The sequence below is a fragment of the Pteropus vampyrus genome, unplaced genomic scaffold, assembly GCF_000151845.1.
Source record: "Pteropus vampyrus isolate Shadow unplaced genomic scaffold, Pvam_2.0 Scaffold122, whole genome shotgun sequence".
In the NCBI taxonomy this organism is placed as follows: Eukaryota; Metazoa; Chordata; class Mammalia; order Chiroptera; family Pteropodidae; genus Pteropus; species Pteropus vampyrus.
This window is the reverse complement of record NW_011888903.1, coordinates 5,201,010-5,219,614: the sequence shown is the minus strand read 5'-3', so window position 1 is coordinate 5,219,614 and position 18,605 is coordinate 5,201,010.

The window sequence follows — 18,605 nt, the reverse complement described above, 5'->3', positions numbered from 1 at the left end:
GCTCCTGTCCTACCTGGTCTTTTTATGGTATGATCCCCCTGCCCCACCTCCACCCCGCCTCTCCGACCTCACCATCTGCTGTGAGTGGCTAGAGACCCATAAATGGAATTCCAGCCAGAAAAGGGGGTTGGGAGATTAAATCTGGGCTGTCTGGAGCTTTGCTCACCCACACCCGCACTCTTCCTGGAACATGAAGACCAAAATCCAAAAAAGATGCTCTGAGCACTTGCCCGGAGCCCTCCCCTTGCTTTCATTCTACACCTGCTCTCTGCTCCCCGCCCTAGGTTTCTTGGCTGCTAAGCCAGATTTTCTCCCATGAACTTTTTTTTTTAACTTTCAGACTTGGAGGAAAGTTGCAATAGTGCTGTGAACTCTGGCATTGGAGATGATCTAGCCTGGCTAGGAGCACCCCGGGAACTATCGCGTTAAGGGGTCACAAGCTCTTAGGCGCCGCCTCTCCCAATATCCTGCCCCTTGGGAGAGGGAGTGCCCATGAGAATTCCTTTTCAAGGGGGCACTGCCTTCAGAGACCCTGGGGTCCACATACCACATCCAAGACAGGTCAAGGTCCACCTTGGAGATCTTGTCTGATCTTGTCAGCAAATTGACAGCAAAAAAGAGCAGTAAGCAAAACTGCCTGCTCAGATAAAACACTGAGGAGCCTGACCATTGCGGAGTAAACAGTCCCTGGAAGAGCGGAAAGCGGTTGTCTTGGGTAAACCTGACATTGTGGAACACAGAACAGGAACCCCTGGGAACAACTCTATAGAAAAGGGGAGAATTGGCTTTGTGTACAGGCATCAGATGTTCTTCAGAGATAGAATAAGAAATACAGAGACGTAACAAGAGCGTTTGATGTGCAGGGCTGTCCCAGGTAATGTAGGATGTTCAGCAGCATCCCTAGCTTCTAGCAACTAGATGTCAGGAAGGACCCTGTGCTTGGTTTTTGTTAGTTAGTTTGTCTGTTTGTTTGTTTGCTGTTTATGTGTGTGTGCTCTGCTGTTGCCATCTTGGAATTCTGAATAATCGTACCTTTCAACTTCAGTTTTGTAAGTAAAGTTCAATGGGACAATGGAACATTCGCCTATGTGGAGGAGAGATACGTGCATTATGTCATTCCTTGCCAACCCATCTGCATACACGTATAGCTTTGGTGATGCTCCATGAGCACAGAATTCCAGTGGACTCATGATGTGTGTTCACTGAGGCTCAAAGAGAGTACAAGGGTTGGAGAAGGCTACACTTTCTGTTAGAACCATAACTTACTTAGAACACGGAAAGGCAATTGTATAATAAGAAATATGAGCAACCAAGGAACCCCATCATATTCTTTCTTGCTCTTATTATTTCTCTGTATTTCTTATGCTGAAAACAATAACAGAAGAAAAAGTAAAGATAAGGTGATCCTCAGTTCCTTTACTTTCAGCCCATTCTGCCTCATCAATAAGCCAAAAGTAGAACATGTTGGTAGAACATGTGCATATCAAGAAGTGAAATAAAAACAGTTTAGTAAGTTTTGTGCAGCATTTCCACTTATGGTAAGAAATACATATGCATATACAAGGTATGAAATTTGAATTGTATAATTTGTTGATTCGGCATACAAGTTATATTTGCATTTAAAACTAGTATTATATGGTATTAAAATTAAAAGTAAAATTTATGCTAATAATTTAAATTTTTAATTTTTCTGGACTTAGGTAAACATTAAATAGCAAATTAAAACGACTATAATAAATCGAGGTGTGGAGGGGAAAGAGAGTGAGAGAAGAGAGGAACAGGGGGAGAGAGAAAGACATCAAAGAAGAAAGGATAAAGCTTTCTATTTAAGTACATTTAATGGCATTTGTCCTGCTTTTTAAACAAGGGGCCTCATATTTTCATTTTGCATTGTACCCAGCAAATTATGTAGCTGGCCCTACTAGTAGAGCCCCTCAGCCACAACAAGTACAAATGTCTCCACAGCTTGTCAACTGTCCCCCTGGAGAAGGGGAAGGAAGACAAAATTACCCCTGGTTGAGAACCTCTGCCCTAGACTGTGTGTATTTAGTAAATATGGGCTGTGCCATGAAAGTCTAGTGCTTTAAATTCTATAAGTTATAGGATCCAAGTGCTGTAATAAGATACTAAAACTTAAAATCTTTTCCCAAATGTTTGGCACCTCCCAGATTTCTCCATTTCAGGACATTGTAAAATTAGGGGAGGGTGAGACAAATCTCTTTTTTTTGTATAAAGAGAAAAGGGCAATTATGAAAGTGGTGGCTAGATAATGGAAACTGCAGACTACAGGTGGTCTCTCAAGCAAATCAACTCTGAGAAGAAACAATTGACTCTTGAACAATGTGGGAGTTAGAGGCAGATCCCTGCACAGTTGAAAATCCACACATAACTTTCGATTCCCCCAAAACTTAACTACTAATAGCCTACTATTGACTGGAAGCCTTCCCGATGACATAAACAGTCAATTAACATATATATTTTGTATGGTATATATATATTATATACTGTAGCCTGACAATTAAGTAAGCTAGAAAAAATAAAATGTTATTAAGAAAATCATAAGGAAGAGAAAATATATTACAGTATTGTTCTGTATTTATTGATACCGTAAGTTTACATTGTCTGTTTACAAGATAAATTGTCTGTTAGTACCTACCTACATCAATATTGTCTAATATGACACAAAAACACTGCAGGTGTTATACGTATTACTAACATTAGACATCAAAAATGAGAAGATGTAAAAAGGAAATTCATATTTATTTACAGGTATAATGATTCATGCATTGATAATGAAGAAGCAGCTATTTGATTGCTTTATGAAAGCCTAGCATAATCAATAGGATTGCCTCATAGTAGTAAAGAAATCTGCAAAAATTTTTTCAATATGTTTATTGAAAAAAAATCTGCATGTAAGTGGACCCACACAATTCAAATCTGTGTTGTTCAAAGGCCAACTGTATATTTAAAGTAACAACATAGAAACTGATTTTCTTAACACTCTCCCTGTACCCACATAGCCTTTGGAAAGTCTTCAAGGACTTTCAACATATAGTCTCACTCAGAGACCACCTGTGGCTTCAGGGTGTGTTGGTGATGGGGAGGCAGCAAAATACAGCAATTTTCTAAGGCCAACACTGAATGGAGTCAGTACCTCAGTTAGCTTAGGGGAGCAGAGGGCTCATAAAAGGTGGAAAACGCTTAAGGATATCATAGGATTTTTTCCTTACAGATTCATGCAAAGTAAATCTCTAAAGTTTTAAAATTCTAAATACAAATTATGACTCAAATTTTTTTGTGATGTATATCTATTCAAAATATTTCATAGTAATTTCTCCATAAATCATTATCCCAACCCTATATGATAAGAAAGATTATTATTATTCTATAATTAGGTAAACTGAGGTTCAGAAGGACTAAGTAGCTTCCCTAAATCACATAGCAGGTATAGAAAATCCTATTTTTAAAGTTTCTGATTCCAAGCCAAGTAATGTTTTCCAATGCCATGCTGCCTGTATACATCATATATTAACTTGGAATTATGTTTTTATAAAATTTGAAGACAAACTAATTATTTTAAAGACTAAGTATTCTTTCTTGTGTATAATCACCTTTCATAGCATTATAATAAAACATTTAGGCAATTTAACCCCAGGATTTCCAATACAATGTGGGACACAGCATATTAAATAGCATTAAATATTTATTTTAAGACTAATGCAATTGTCTGAAATATTGCATGTAATACTCTATAAATAATAAATAGACTTCTTATTTCACCATATATAAATGGCTTATAACTTAAATTATATAACAAAAACATGTTTGAAGCCTACGGGAAAACTGATTTGATAATATACTTATCTCGATTATTTTGTTCTGTGTTTGAAATTTGCAGTAATCTGCCTTTCTGAACTGTGGAACCAAGAAAACTGTCCCTATTTCTCCATTTAACCTAGGTTATTGTAGGAATACCACAAGCTACTTAGGACATCATTGGAGAAGATCTATATTTTCACTGCTGGGAGGAATGCCTGGCACATATTTTGAGCTCTGCCTTATTTCTTTCCCATAAGAGTCATGCCTGCAGGCAAACCACCGGGCAAGAGAGACATCATCCCCAAGGTCCTCAGTGTAAATCCCTGGTTGATATCCCTCTGCAAAGCCGTGTGCCCCTGCCTCCTGCTTTGCTTTGGAGCTGTACCAACTCAGCTTACCCCTTACCCAACCACAGTAGGACTCATCTGCCTACAGATTTATAGACCCTCTGCTAAATGATGTGTGTAATCCTGGTTTTATGACTGTTATGACCATATTGAGTGATTGAGATCTCATTAATAAGTGGGACAAAATAACTCCCAATTTTTAGAGTGACAATCCTATAGTCCTGCCAGTGACCAGAAGAGGCATCATCCTCAAACCAGGCAGGGCCTGGGTGAAAAGGCCCCATGTGGGTAGCAGAGTTAAAATATTCTCTTAGTTTTTGCTCTAATGGGATAACTATGAGGTGAAAGAAAAGAAAGATGACCATTTATTCACTCATTAATTTGTTTATCCAGCTTGTACTAAGCACTTGTATATGCCCTCTTCTGCGAAAAGAAGACACGTGAGGAACAGCAGCGTAAAGAATCAGCAAGCTGCTTCCTGTTGTGCTTCCCCTTTGACATTAGACCAGTGGTTCTCAGCCCGAATGCACAATCAACCACCTAGACAGCTTTTACCAAACACTTTTGCTTAGGCACACCACTAGAGATTTTTACTGTACCAGTATGGGTTGGACCCAGAACACTGACATATTTTAAAAGCTTCCCAGGTGATTTTAATGCATAGCCAGCACTGAGAACCCCTGAGCTACAGCTTGCATAGTAATGGGGTGGGCTGGAACAGGGATCAAGAAGTGAAATATCGATGGGTGGAAAAAGAAACAGAAAAAGACATGCCTACCCATGCTCAAAGCAACTCTTTAAAAGGAGCTTTGCACACCCTTGCCCTGTCCTGGTGGTGGCAGTCATTAAAGGGAGATGATCAAGCAGAAGATAAACTTCAGGGGCCAGAGCCAGGCCCCGATCAAATATATCAGCTCCCCTTCGAGAGTCTCCTTTCAGGTTTTTCTTATGGTCCTGCCTTGAGGGCATCTTTATTGTCATTTAAAGGTAATAGATTATTTTTTATAGGGTGCATTTATGTGCCAAAAAGGAAAAGACAAAAGGGACTCTCTTTTTCCCTTAGTAGTCCCTGGCTCCCCATCCTGCACTTCAGCACTTCGGCACTCACAAACAAGGCTCTTATGCCTGGCCCAGCAGCACCACGGAATGGTGGAGAGAAGAGGGCTTCTCTCCTGGAGTAAGGCTTTCACCATTCCCATGTAAGGCTTCCCAGGAGAATCAGACCAGACAAGATAGTCACTTCCTCTCTAACAGAACTGACCCATCCCTCCTCCCTATACTTCTTTACTTTCTGCCCTTTAATCACAGAATTCTAACCTTTTAGTGAACATTTTTCAAGTAAAGTCCTAGTGCGCCACTAGGTGGTAGGAGCACCTGGCTCAGAGGAGACAGGCAATGCATGTGTTGAGTAAATGAATGAATAAATGAATGAAAATAAATACAGTGTTTATACCCTGTCCCCACCCACATATCATGGCCTTCCCTAACACCCCCAGCTCCATTCCCAGCAAAGCTACTACCATCTCTTTCCCCAGATCAGGCTGTACATGACCTTCACTAAGAGATCTGCTCTGATCTGAGGTGTTGGGTAGAGGATTGGTCATACACATTCTTTCTATCGAGTTCCAGTTTAATGGAACTCCACAACAGCTCCACCAAACTAGCATTGCCCTGTAGACATAAGAAAGAATAATAAGATAAATAATGCTTTAAAAGTTGTCCTTCTTGACATTATTTTTAGAGCAAAACAACTATTATTTATTGATTTATACAGCATGGCCTGATGATGTGGTAAAATAATCTATTCTGAAGCATGAGTCAGATTGCAATTAAGGGGATAGGGAACTTTTTTCTAAATTCCCTGGTTAGGAGTGATCAAAATCTCATTTATGGTACTATAATAAACATATAATTTCATTTTTATTCCCCCAAAAAGTAAAATTAAAATGGAAAGGCAGAGATAAGTACATAAGAATGTTAGAAATAAATTCCATAGAGATGAAAATTAACAACTTCTGTCAAACGACACAAGATGTGGATTCCATGGATTTCTCCTATCTAAATACTAAACAGAGCCATCATGCAAGGTTTATGAGAAGTGTTCAGAACAGAGATATTACATTCATAATTTGAATGAATTTCTTGAGTACCATAAGTACTAATTCTCTCATTTTAAAGAAAAAAAAATCAATTGTTTAAAAGAATGGGAAAAGACATTTCATTTTTTTTCTATTAGTTTCAGCAAATAGATCATCTGTGACTATTTGGAACATGAAACAGCATTTTAGCCACAAATTAAAGAAAAAGAGTTTTTTTCTGACATTTACTTTATAAAGTTGCTTTTTGCTTTTCAAAGAAAAATGCATGTGGCATACTTAGCACACAGTAGATCTTCTACAAATGTAGCTCCCTCGCCTTTTCTTACATTTATCTCCTCTGTCCAATAAATGCCTGTACTGAAAACTAAGATGCTAAATCTCCAAGATGCTGAGGATGATTAGAAAATGATTGAGAAAGAGGCAAGGGAAGCTGATTAACTAATTCATGGTCACATAGCAAGTCAGAAAACCTTTTGAAGAAAAACTACAACCCCTCTCCTAATCTCTAATAGAAACTGTGTGGCTATTTCACAACAAAGTTTCTTTATAAAGAAAAAAAAGAAAAGAGCTTTCTTCCTAAGAAGATTCACGTAGGACCAGAGATAATATGCAAAGAATGGTATCTAAGAATGTGTGTATGTCTATGACAAAAGATCACGGAATGGAAACTTATGTCTCTAAGAAAAAACAAAGGCAGAGAGATTGTGAAACAATATCTCATATCCAAAAATACTAATTTACCCTAACTAAATAATTAAATATTAAAAATATAATACATTATACCCGGAAAATCATCATTCAACTTTTAAATTTAGACAACATCAGAATTATTCAGATCAGCAAGATGGCCATCTGCTTTCAAGCATGCAGCTGCTAGCCTTTAAACAGCAACTTTCCATGATTCATAACTTATTCATCCCAGGATGCACTCAGACATCTGCTTTATCATCAATTCACAGCATTTGCTTTAAAGTTTCATAACCTCTACCCAGGTAACATAGCAAACCAGTAAGTCAGTTTTCCTCCACAGAAAGAATCAACTGTATAGCTTCCGAAGAATGATAGTCCAATGTTGAAATCATATACATGCATATGTATATAAAAAATATATTATTAGTCATTCTCTTTTAAAAACAATAACATTAGTAATAGTTGCCATTTAGCCTCCTGTGAGCCAGGTACTTTATCTTTATCTTAATTACCACTCTGTAAAATAGATATTATGATCTTCATTTTACAGAGGAGCAAATCAGCAAGACTGAATGACTCATCCAATGACACTAGGTGTAGACATGGCAGAAGACAGGTCATTCTGTCTCCAAATTGGTGCTTCTGCAGCAACCAACTTTGCCTCATATTTGAATTGCTATGGAATAACTGAAATATTCTCATCAGTTGTATAGAGAAGGAATGGTTACACTTAGTCCAATGCCATTTATTCTCAACTCGAAAAATATCTTATATATGGTAGTATTAGTTAAGATACATTATATGAGTTAATATAAATGCTTGAAAAATTATGAAGCTCTATGTAAATGTTTTGGATCTTTTTATTCTCCTGGTCAACTTTTGGCAATCCTGGCTGTCCATCCTTTCACTCTCCATTACTAAGAGGAGCAATCTGGAGAAGATGAAGAATCTAGGAAGTGTGAAAAGACAGAGCCCATTTCTGTGTGGTTGGGAGAAACCCTTATATACTCTAAAGTGGAAGAAGAGGTGTCCAACATACATATTTTCTCCAAAAAAGACAAGTTTTACCTCTTTTTTGTCTCTAATTATAGTTTGCAAATTATTTGTCATTTGCTATTTATTTTAAAGCTATGTTGTATGTAGAAAATAAGTGGATCCAATGTCAAATTTTGGTTCTGCAACTGAAAATTGTCAGGCATTCTGAACTTTACTTTTGTCATCTGTAAAAATGGAAAGAATGACATCTTTTACTCTATGTACTTTTTTAATGACATGTAGAAGACAAATAAATGATATGAAAAGATGGTAACAGTACATTGTGTAAACAATAATGTCCAAAAAATAATATGCATGTTGGGATACCATTTTTGTTTAAAAAAGTAGGAAAGATATTCATAGAGACAAAGTTTGAGAAGTTATGTATAAAATATTCACAGCGGTTACTGCTGGATAATATTGTAATTTTTTATTATCTATGCTTAACAAAATTTCTAAAACTATAGCAACAAAAATTTACAAATGATGAAATACTACTTAATTTTAAATAATGAAAAATTAGAAAATCCAGTAATTATAGAAGAAAGACATCTAGGCAGTCAGTAACTAGCTTAAATCACTTTTAAAACTCTATGCATTTGATTAAAAAGCAAGATTCAACAATATGCTGCCTATAAGAAACCCACATTGAATATAATGACAAAGGTCATTTAAAAGTAAAAGGAAGGGAAAAGGTATATAGTCCATTCTTGTTATTTACAGTAGTTATGTTCTATAAAGTAGCTACAAAACCTGAATTAGCAAATATGGAAACATTGTTCATAAGGGAAATACAAGGTTAGGTTCCTGTGAGCCTCTGGTCACAACATTTTTGCCAACTGATCAATATATAACCTTGTTTTATGCGTGTTTCTATTTAAGGACACTTTATTAAATATATATTTTTGATTCATTAATATTAATTTCACAGCCAACAACACTATAACTCATGCCAGAATAAAACTTATCTAAAGATTTCCTCCATAAGGCATGCCACAACCTTCTTGCAGTTAGAAACACTAGACAATACTTCAGCACTACACTTAAGGGCCATATTAAATAGTAAATACATCAACAAAAAGCACAAATGTGTGACAAACCAAATAGACAACAAAAAGCACACTTGTTTATAGTATCGAAGCTAAAACAAGAAAGCAAAACATTGTCTTGTTCAGTCTCAGCTGGGAACATGTATATCAGTCAACTCAAATTTTTTGACATTCTGTGCATGTCCTTAAATGACAGAGAAAGTGCTACCAAGTATTGATTTTAACTGATCTATTTTAGTTAGTAGGCAAATAGATTTTAGTGAGTAGGCAAATTTGCAAACTTGGAATTCATAAATAATGAGGATCAACTGTACCATGTAAATGCTAATCAAAGGAAAGCTGAAGCAGCTATGTTATTATCAATCAAAATAGATGTGAGAGCAAGAAAAATTGCCAGAGATAAAGAGGGACACTACCTAGTGAAAAAGAGTCGATACACCAAGAAGACATAACGATCTTAATAAGTGACCTACAAAATACATGAAGCAAAAGTGATAAACCAAAAGCAAAAGTAGAAAAATCCATAATTTTTGCTTCAGCACTCCTCTTTTAGTAATCAATAGACCAAGTAGGCTGAATATGAGCTAGGATACAGAAGAAATAAAAAATACTATCAACCAACTGTATCAAAATGATGTTTACAGAGTATTTTGTTCAAAAAATATATATATTTGAATACACATTCTTTTTAGCTCACATGAAACATTCACCAAGATAGATCATATTCTATCTCATAAATGTGCCTTACCAAATTAAGAAGAGTTGATCATAGAAAGTTTATTCTCTGACCATAATGAAATTAAACTAGAAATCAATAACAGAAAGATATGCACGGAATCCCCAAATAACTGGAAACTAAAAAACACACTTCTAAATAATCCATGGGAAAAGAGGAGATATCAAGGGAAATTAGAAAATATTTTAACCCAAAGGAAAATGAAAGTATAATATTAAAATTTGTAAGACATGCTAAAGAAATGCTTAGATGGGAATTTATAGCATTAAATATTTATATCAGAAAAAAAGAAAGATCTAATATAAACAATCTAAATTTAATCTTAAGTCTAGAATAAGAAGAACAAAATAAAGTTAAAGAAAGTAGAAAGAAGGAAATTATAAAGAGCAGAAATCAATGACATTGAAAACAAGAAAAACAATGAAGAAATTCAATGAAACAAAAAAAGGATTTTTCTTTAAAAAAATTAAAAAATTAACAAATCTGTAGCCAAACTAACAGAGAAAGATAAGTAAAAACACAAATTACAACTATCGGGAACAAAAGGGAGATATCAGTATAGATCCCACACATATTAAACAAACAAGAAAATATTACAAACAAATTTATTCACATAAATTCAATAAATTAGAGGAACCAATTCCTTAAAATACCAAAAGTCACCCAAGATAAATAGAATGGTCTTATATTTATTAAAGAAATTGAATTCATGTTTAAGGAGCTCCCTTCAGAAAAAACTCTAGGCCCAAATAGTTTCACTGGTGAATTCTACCAAATACTTAAGGAAAAAATTATATCATTCTACACCATATCTTCTAGGAAGATGAATAGGAAAGAACCCTTCCTATCTCATTTATGAAGATGACCTTACCCTGATACCAAAACCAGACAAAGATGATGCATAAGAAATAAACCACAGACCAATATCTCTCATGGACATTGACCAAACTAACTTGAACAAACTATTAACAAGTCAATTAATTCCATTAGGATCTGAAAAGAATAATACATCATGACCAAGTGAGTGTTATCTCTGGAATGTAAGGCTGGTTTAACATTTGAAAATCAATCAGTGTAATTCACAATATTAACGGCCTAAAGAAAACCCACATGATCATATCACCACAAGGAGAAAAAAAAATTGACAATATTCACCATCTATTGATAATAAAAACTAGCAGCAAACTAAGAATAGAAAGGATTTTTCTCAACCCCCAGAAAGGAGCATCTACAGAAAAATCCTACAGCTAACATATCTAATGTGAAAGACTGAATGCTTTCCCAGAAGACTGGAAACATGGCAAGAATGTCCACTCTCATTACTATGTAATATTGTACTTGAAGCCATAGCCAATGCAAAAAGGCAAAAAACTGGAAAATAAATAAAATGTTCCCTATTTGAAGACAACAGGATTGCCTACATAAAAACTCCTAAGAAATCTACAAAATAGCACCCACAACAAATGCAAAAATCAAGCGAGATCATAGAAAACAAGGTCAACATGAAAAATCAATCATGTTTTTATACTTGCAATGAATGTTTGGAAATTGAATTGTTTTTAAATCTCATTTACAGTGGATCTTCCCAAAAGAAATACATAGATGTAAATCTATAAAAACATATGCAAGATCTGTATGCTGAAAACTACAAAATACTGATGAAAGAAATCAAAGAAGAGCTAAATAAATGCAGGGACATGTTTATGTATTAGAGACTCAACATAGTTAAGATATTAATTCTCCACAAAATGATCTATAGATTTCACAGAATTCCAATCAAAATCTCAGCAGGGTTTTATGTAGATATAGGCAAGCTGATTCTAAACTTTACAGGGAAAGACAAAGAGACTACAAAAGCCAAAACTATTTTGAAAGAGATCAAAGTTAAAGGATTCCTATTACTTGACTTTTAGATTACTATAAAGCTATAGTAATTAACATGGTGTGGTATTAGAGAGAGACATATATATGAATGAGATAGGATAAAGAGTCCAAAAATAGACCCACACAAGTATAGACAATTAATTTTTAACAGGTTGCGAAGGTAATTCAATGGGGAATTATTATCTTTACAACAAATGGTATTAGAACAATTGAATATTCATATGAAAAGGAAAAAACCTTGACCTATAATTGACACCATATCCAAAAATCAGCTTATTATGGAGTGAATGTTTGTGTCCCTCCAAAATTCACATGTTGATGCCCTTACCTTCTAGTATTAGGTAAGGCCTTTTATGATTTCAGTCATATGGGAGATATAAAACTGAAAGCAACAAATGAACAAGACAAACAAGCAAAAATTCATAGACACAGATACCAGTTCAGTGGTTACCAGAGAGAAAGGGGGGAGGGAGGGAGGTAGAAAAGGGGTCAAATATATGGCAATGGAAGATTTGACTTTGGGGTGATGAACACACAATGTAATATACAGATAACATGATAGAATTGTACACTTGGAACCTGTATAATTTTATTAACCAATGTCACTCCAATAAATTTAATTTTAAAAAATAAATGCTGGGCATACAATAAAAGAGATAATTAAGTTTAGATGAAATAATGAGGGTGGGCATCTAATCCCATGATTAGATCTAAATATAAAATTATAAAACATTTAGAAGAAAACATGGGAGAAAATTTTCCTGACCTTGGGTTATACAAAAGGTTCTTAGATATGATATCAAGAGCAAAATCTATAGAACAAATTTTTCCATATTGGTTGTGTCATCCACTTTTTCTGGCTCTGGTAGTATACTTCTAAATCTCACATTCCTCCAGAAAGAGAGATTCCACCTTCATTCTAGGGAAGGGAAGGAAGAGGAATAGATAGATTTAGGGAAAGGAAGCAAGGGGCCTCATTTTGTCCTTTAGCCTCAGTCATGTGCCCCAGCTTAGTTTAACCTGTATTTAGAAATATATGCTACTTACAAAGAACATGTTTATATTTTATTCCTCTTTTTATTTTTATTAATTTTGTATAATTCCTTTAGAGGGAAGAAAAAATGAGTCCTAGGCTTAGGATAACTGAATACTTAAAAAAAGCTTTGGTCCCTTACCTTTAAGGGGTTTAAAAACTGGTGAGCAGAAAATTAAAACCCTTCTAAATTACAAAACCTATGAATACTATAAAAGGAAAAGTAAATAATTGAATTATCTGCTTTATAGAAACTGAGAAACCACCCAAAGACCCTGTCCAACTTAAGCCCTGTTCCTTACAATCTGCAGACTAACTGAAATAAGAGAATAAAGGAAATTTTATACCATATAATAAGCACGAAACCTAACTAGAATTATACAGTCTCATTCATTGTACTTCTGGACTGAAACTTGCTTCATGAATCCCTGTCACTTTTCACCTTTGCCTTTAAGTTAAGCAGAGAGGCAGTAGAACCGTTCAAAAGCACATCAATCCACAGAGACAAGGCCAGAACTAGACCTTAGGGTTCTTATTTCCCTTTGCTAAAATCCAAAAAGCTACAGTGGGTTTTAAAGGGCACAGTACCCACTGATGCAATTTTATGAACAGCTAGTTGTTAATTTATTGTTATATTCATCTTGGATTATGAAACACACTTTATTAATTTTGGAGTGATCATAACACATTCCTCTGTTTCCTCCATTACTGAGCATTAGGTTGGTTTAAAGAAAGGGGTGGGGGTGTATTTCCCTAGACTGGTGGTACAAAACATCTGAATCCCCAGATTATAGAGATTTAGAAGAGAAACAGTTCTAGAGATGAGGTTGTAATGCTAAAAAGTGGACAGAATTCAAAAACAATTTATTGTTCTGATTTTCTTTCAGAATAATATCACTATATGAATTAGAAGACATATGATTAGTAGCTGAAAAGGTAAGCTGACATATTTTTGGCACCATTCTTATTGCCTAAAAATGCTTATAATTTTTCAAGAGAAACTCAAAATTGAACAAATGACTCAAAAACAGATTTATCACAGGTTTCTGTACATATCCTATTCAGATTAATTTATGCCATCTCTGATAGTTATGAATAACTTCTACTGTCTCCACGGGGGGGGGGGGGGGGGGGGGGACAACCTAATACAAAACTTATTAGAAAATTGGAAAAGTAAAGCCCTGTCCAAACAATGGGTTGCTTAAACCAATCAGTCAACTCCAGAAATTCCCCACTGCTCATCACACAATCCTTCACCCACAATCATGCTTTTAGAAAATGCCTTGTTAACATTACCCAAGGATCCTAACTCCGGACAACTCCAGCCCATCCCCCACTTGGAAATGGAAAGACACTTCCCCTTGGCTATATCTGACCTTGAACCAAAAAGCATCCCCAGAACTGGTAAAGCATGTTTTTTTCCCAGGAAAATAGGCTTTGAGATATAATAGGGAAAAAAAAAGACAGAATCTGAGGTCAGAAAACTCCAGCTAAGACTGGCAAGACCATCTGGAATCAGCCTCCCTTGGGGTAGTAAAAGAGAAATATTATCGTTTACCTCAAAGCGCAATTTAAAGACCTAATGAGTTAACAGCATGAAAGTGCTTTATAAAGTGTTAAGTGGTTTATATATGCAACAAAGAGCTGTTGTTTTCCAACTTTACAGATCCGTGTTCATTGAATATCCTTCACTATGCAGAACAATTTCTTGCTTTGAGTTATTTGGGATGGTGGGGAGGCTGGCAGAAGGGCTCCTGGGCTTTCCTCTAGGGCATTCCTCGGAGTCACTGCTTGTGGCCAGTGTCAGAACTGACAGAAACTGAATTCTTCCCTCTCCAACAAGCATTCTGATTTGGGGAAGAGGGTGCAACTTCCTCTGCTCATTGAATCTTTTGAAGTCCTGACTGAATTATTTTATTTAAAAAACAAAAAACAAAAAACTTTCCTTTCCAGCTATCTGAGGTCCATGGCCAGAACAAATGCGAACCAACCTTTCAAATTAAAGAAACATAACAGTTAAAGAGGTATAGGCTCCTCTACTCTTTTTTTCCACAACAGTCTTTAATGAAAACAGAGCCTGGAATTCAAGAGAGAGGGAGAAAAAGACTTTGCATATACCCCTAGAGACAGTTTCATATGCTAACAATGACTACACTTTCTTCGCTGTTCCCGAACTCCACACGACCTCGTCTGAAGCACACATTCATGTCTTTGCACTCACACACGCACACCCTGGTAAGCCGAGCCGGTCGAACGCAGACAAATCTGACTCTTCCTCAACTTGTAGACACAGATAGCATCAAAGAGACCAAAGTCCTTCACCGCCATCTCCAAAAACAAAAACAAAAAACAAACAACAACAACAACAACAACAACAACAACAACAACAACAACACTGTAACCCCGCCAGCGGTGCAGTAGTTAGCAGCCTCTATGCTGCAGCCGTCGGCCGGCTGGACTTTCAGGTCTAATTCCTTAAGGAGTATCGCTCTTCTGCCCTTCGTCCCACTCCCCTGGGCTTTACTCACTTCTCTCTTCAGGTTGAGAGGAACCGGGTCACTTTGCCACTTCTCCAGAGGAGGAAATGTCAGTAAAGAAGATTCCCACCTAAGTAGCCTGAAGCCCACTGCTCTTTGCCCCATCTCTCCACCCTCTCGCTCACGTAGGCGCCTGTGACGCTGGTGAAGGTGCCAGTTCTCAAGATACCTGAGCTCCTATGGGATGTGGAGGAGCCAGGCGGGAAGAAAAGCGGCGGGACGATGGCTGGAGATTGTTAGAGGACATATGGGGCAGGACTGGGGAGAGGGGCGAAGATGCCGCACAGGGGCACTCTCCCGCCCCTCACTCACAGACAGTAACTCCGAAACGCGCAGATGGGTTCATAAGGTAAAAAAGGCCTTTTCTCCCTATTCTCTCCTTTTACTTCCCCGCTCCCCGCCTGGACACTTGGTGAAAAAGCAAGGTGCAGGTGTACCTGGAGCGAACACCATGATTTCCTCCAGCCGCTACGCCCCTAGGTAAAGAGAGACAGACAGACGGAATGTGGGAGGAAAGCCAAGACTTGGAGGGGTCCGGTGCAGGTGCTCGCGCAGGGCGCGGGCCGGTTGCCGGCCAGGGGGGTCAGCACCTCGGACAGCTCCCCGCCGTGATCCCCGGGCCGCCGCTCCAGCGGCTGCGGCGCGCTCAGCCTCCACAATGCACTGCTCCGCCGGCGGCCACAGCGGCGGCTGGAGGAGGAGACGGAATCCCTGCTCAATTCATCCCTCATTCCGGTGCCAGCTCAGCTTACATAGCTGCTTAGAGAGCAAAGCACTTCTACCGCTTCCACGAGAGAAGGAAGGACGGAAGAGGAAGCGAGAAAAAGGTAATTGCCCAGCTTCCCGGCAGGGGGACAGCTAATTGCTTCTAATTACCTGCTGTCGCTCGCCCCCGTGGATATTGAACTGACATTTAAGATGGGTTTGCCCTTTTTAAAAAATAATGCAAAAAGCTTTACTCTAGAGGCTGACTCAGTTCTCCGAGTTGGGCTGGCTCTGCCCAGGGCGGTTGGGACCTCCAAGTTAATCGGTCCTCGGGGTCCAGAACTCCTCTCTCGCTCTGAGTCCCAGTCTTGTGCTAACGTCAGAAAGACAGCTGGAGAGAAGGACAGGGTGAATATGGAGGCATGAAGAGGGCGCTCCTATCAGGCCCCGCTCCCAAGCAGCCAATCCGGCTCTAAAAGCTCCTAAGCTTGAAGGCCCTCAAGATCATCACTTTAGAGAAAGCAGGGCCAGACAGAGCAAAAGAAGAGATCTCAATTAGGCTGGCCTCATCTGCTGACAAACTCACACTCCCTGCAAAAGGATAGGCCAACGGAGTCCCCTTCAAGTGTGAGAACAGCTGAAACCCATAAAGAAATATTTGTGCTTCACTTGCCTTCACCAAACTGAAAAATTGTGTCTATGTATACCCAGTTCTACTCTAAGATACTGGTACATGCCCCACACTCACTTTGTGCTTCTAAATCCATTGCTCACTTTAAAGCATTATCTAGTTCATCCAAGAAATGCTTGTGCAATGTGGAAAGCCCACACTACATGTTACCCAGCTTGAAACCAGTTCATCTGGGTTACATCCCCAGAGCTAAAGTAACAAAGGATCCTCCAGCCTCTTGGCAGATGTCAGTTGGTTTGGGTTTAATCCTCTATTTTTGGATAGCGTTTTCCAAGAACAAATGTTGATCAGGGTCATCTCCAGTGTTTTATAGAGTTTCATCATTTACATCTCTCCCTGGAAAATATAGCTATTCTGAAAATACAGTATTTCTTAATGATTTGATTGGTGACCATAAGTTCTTTTGGCAAATATAAAACATTCAAATAGCCTTATTGGCACTGGTTTTGTTCAAAGACGTATAATAGATTAAAAATGCAAATAGTTTTACAGCCCTTGACTACAGTTTGCATGAAGGCATATGGGCAGCCTCAACATAACACAATCAGTACTGCTCTTAGCACCTGGCTCAACACAGGCTTGAACAGATGGGTCCTGCCTCAGCAACAACAAGATACAAGTCATATGGGCAGGATAAAGTGTGGGCATGACAGGATGCAGTCCTCTTGCTTCCCCAAGTTACACCAAAAGCCAGAGACCAATGATGCTTCACTCTGTCTTATTTGCTTTATTACAATGAGAAATGTGAAACAGTACTTAAAATAGTCTTTGAATGATTGAAAGATTTTTTTCTTTTAACACACTCAATAGGGCTCTCTTTTATCATCTTTATTTTTAACGAGCTTTATTCTCCTAAAGCATAAACAATTACTCATGATTAAGTTCAAGAAAAAGCAATAGAGTATAGGAAAAGAAAAAAGACTTGGAAACCAATCAGACCCAAGTATAACATCTTCATCATGTACTAGTTGTGTGATCTTGGATAACTTACTTCATTGTCTCATCTGTGATATAAGGATCAACATATCTCCAAGGCTTGTTGTGGGGATTAAATGTGATAATGGATTAATTAAGAGAGAGTACAACCTTGGTTAAACCCATTCCAGGAAATTACTGATACCCTAGGAGTAGATGACATCCTACAAGAATGCACACTCAATATGTTTATCATGTGTGAATCCCATGGAGAATTAAAATACAGATTATGATAATTCAGGAGAACAGAGTGGGTCCTTAGATTCTGCATTTCTCACAAGTTCTCAGATAATGTTGATGTTGCAGGTGCTGCTGGTCCACAGACTATATTTGGAGTAGAAAGTTATTAGATGTATCAGCATTTAAAAAGAAATAAACTCCTTACATCCTCTCCAACCTCAGAGTGCATCTTTCAAATGTTATATAAGGAAGGAACCCAGATGGAGCCCCATAGACTTCCAAGCTAGATAGAGGCCTAGGTGGTAGCAGAAAGAAAAAATGCCAAATAAATAAATAAACAAATGGTCCCATAGCGCCTTTGATTAGCCTACTGTGGCAATAGGAGGTAATATGATCCAGTAAAAACCAAAGCTACAGGTCAATGACAGAAGAAAAATTTTCTTCTCAATTCCATCCTCATCTCTTCTCTGCCCTTCCTCCTGCCATCATCTCTTCATTCTCTCTACTCAATAAACCACCACTACCCAGCCAGAGGACAATATACTCCCAATCCAGTTTTTGCTTAATTATATTTTAGTAAGAGCAATTAATTCTATTCCCTATAAAACCAAGGCACTTTAATTTTTTTATTTACAGTTATTTCATCAGTAAATTTTATATTTAACAATATCATCTCCAATTTTTACTTCTACTGGAGTTATTATTCTGTTGGTTTAATTTAAATACCCTAATAATCCTACTGTAGTTTTTATATCTTAATGTAAATGATCAATTTAATAACAAAATGCCTCAGAGAAAAATAAAAATTCCCTTTCATTCTACTAT